Here is a 2,615-nt window from a genome sequence, read left to right on the forward strand (position 1 = left end):
TGCACGTTACCCAACAGTCTGCTATTAGCCACACCTCACATTTTCTGGATTTGCTCATCTAGATACAACCTTCTTTTTTTGTGTGTGGCTTGTAATATAAGAGAAGCCAAAGCTAGAGATCTGGAGAGGTCAGGAAAATACTATTGTTCAACCTTGTTATTTGCCTTAAAATTAAGACAATCCTATTTGTGGAGATGTTCTTTTGGCGGTAGCTCCTCGGATTTAACTATTAGCCCGAAGGATATACTTTTTAGGAATAACAAATGCATAAAATCTTTAAAAATGTGATGAATATGAATCTAAAAAATGGTGAATCTATAAACAAGCAATTGAATAAAAATACCTCTAGGTTCATTTTACTTGAAGAATGAACAGAACAGAAGTTTTCAAGCTGCTGGAGGAAGGCTATCTGTACCTGTTACTTCCAACATTTTGAATCCTTCAGAAATAATACTTTTTATGGCTTGATGTTTGCAGCTGCAGAAAATAAAGATTTTGTAATGCAAATTTTATTCTCCACTTTTAATAATTTTAACAGCAACATTGGATTATGTTAGTTATTCTTCTATTTTAGTGCCCTGGATCTGCTAAGGACTGAAATGATACTTTTCAGAAGACGGCACACGGAATCTTTTGGTGGCAAGCAGTGTCTGAAGTGCTTGCCACCAAGACCACAAGCAGTACTTGGCATCTTCATATTCTGGAGGTGTAGTCAAAAAGCCTCTTCAGAGGGCAGACACTCAGACTTTTCCATTTACAGAGGTAAGCCTGGCTGCTCTCTGCTCTGATGGCTCACCGTTTAGTGCTTTAGCAGTTGTTGGAAGTCATTCACGCATGGCTCTTTTGCTGGTCTGTGGGTTTCAAACAGAGATAACAGGAGATGTTGTACGTGTTCCTTTTATTTTCTTAAAAAATAAAAATCCTTTGAACTCTTTTGTAAAACTTCAGATGAAAAACTCCAAGACTGGATGGAGAAGAGCACTGACAAGAGGTGCCAGTGACAATGCAGACTGACCTGCTGCACTCACCTGGTCCCTATGGGCTGGGTGAGCCTTGGACATCCTTTGGCAGTTCCCGTGTTCCTCTCAGGCATCTAAGAGTCAGAGCTGTGCTTAGGGTCAGCATATCTAAATGCCTTATTTAGTTCTAGCCTGTAGTCAGATTTTGCTACATTCAAGTGAAGGGAAAATGTTTCAGGGCCCCAAATCATTGGCCTGTCTTCAGTGTAGTACTTGCCATTTCCATCCCTTTGTGCACTCCCGTTTGCTCATACAGGAAAGCAGATGGGTGTACACCACAGTGCTGTGCATTTGTCCTACATGGAGAAACCAGAAGTGGTGCAGCCTGGGAGCTCTTCTGACGCTGCAAATAGTAGTGCTCTGGCCATGATGTCCCACCAAAACTTTAAAACATTGTTCAAATGATGGGCTCTGGGCTTTCTGTGGGCAGCAACCATCAGGCAGAGCTCCACAGAGGTGGGGGAGAGTACCAAGCAAGGGATGTTGTAGGGCTTCATGGAGATCCAGGAAGGCTGTGAAAGAGAAGGGGAAAACATCTGCTCATGTTTGAATGTGAGAGCTTGGTACTGGACAAAGCCACGGGCACTGATTTAATATATGGGAAGGTGGAAAGTAAATTTTGATAAAATAATAATGGGAATGCTAGCTTTCCTTCTGCTACGTTCAGTCACTCAGGGAGGTAAATGTAGCTGACCTATGTGAACACAGGAAGGTGCTTTTTAAAGGTGACTTTTTGAAGTAGCAGTTCCCTGCAGCCACTTCACATTGACCTTGAATATATTAATAGGGTGACTTTGCTGTGATATTTAGGAATAATAGTTTGACTTGCACGTGTAATGGATGAATTAGTACCAGCCACGAGGAGACTGTCTTAACACCAATTTGTGAATGTATTTCATAGAATCAGAGAATGCCTTGGGTCAAAAGGAACCTTAAAGCCTACCCAGTTAAAGCCCACTATAAGGGATCAGCCTTTCGGACTACCTACGATAAGGTAACCCGCTGTTGTCACTGTTCACTCGACTCTTTTTTAAGGCCGCTCAGGACGTAGCGCTGGGGAGCCGGGTTTTGTTTCGTTTGGCTCAGCCGGGCAGAGGAAAGCAGTGCGGCTGCAGTGCTGGGCAGCGCGGGCATCACCCGTGCAGCAAAAGCGCAAAGCAGGGGCAGTCTCTGTGGCGCAATCGGTTAGCGCGTTCGGCTGTTAACCGAAAGGTTGGTGGTTCGAGCCCACCCAGGGACGGTGGCCGCACTTTTGGCTCTACGCCCCCTCCCCCGCCAGCCGTCGTTTTTGACTGTGTGCGCGCGTCGGGAGGATGTGAGATTAGCGCTGGCGGCTGTACAGGCGCCGCGTGTTTCTGAGCAGGGGGGCCCCCGGCGGGGAGCGGCGCTGGGCGCAGCCGCAGCGGCAGCCGAGCCCGGAGCCGAGCGGTGCCGCGGGCTGAGCTGGCCGCGCCGGCACCTCCCGCCTCCTGTCAGCGTCCCGCCGCGGAGGGGGCGGCCAGCGGAACCCCGGTCCTCGCAGCGGTTGTTCGGGCCAACCGCAGTGTGGCTGTGCCGGCCCCGGCTCCGTGCCGGCTCGTTTTATTCGTTCCTTCT

General features: G+C 47.7%; 1 non-coding gene across 1 annotated transcript; it reads left to right on the forward strand.

Moving 5' to 3' along the window:
- The first annotated feature begins 2,185 nt into the window (after nucleotides 1–2,185).
- Nucleotides 2,186–2,259, forward strand: TRNAN-GUU (transfer RNA asparagine (anticodon GUU)). Its single transcript has one exon. It is a non-coding gene; the product is annotated as a tRNA-Asn (tRNA).
- Nucleotides 2,260–2,615: the final 356 nt, after the last annotated feature.

This window comes from Meleagris gallopavo, chromosome 6 (assembly GCF_905368555.1).
Source record: "Meleagris gallopavo chromosome 6, MGAL_WU_HG_1.1, whole genome shotgun sequence".
Lineage (NCBI taxonomy): Eukaryota > Metazoa > Chordata > Aves > Galliformes > Phasianidae > Meleagris > Meleagris gallopavo.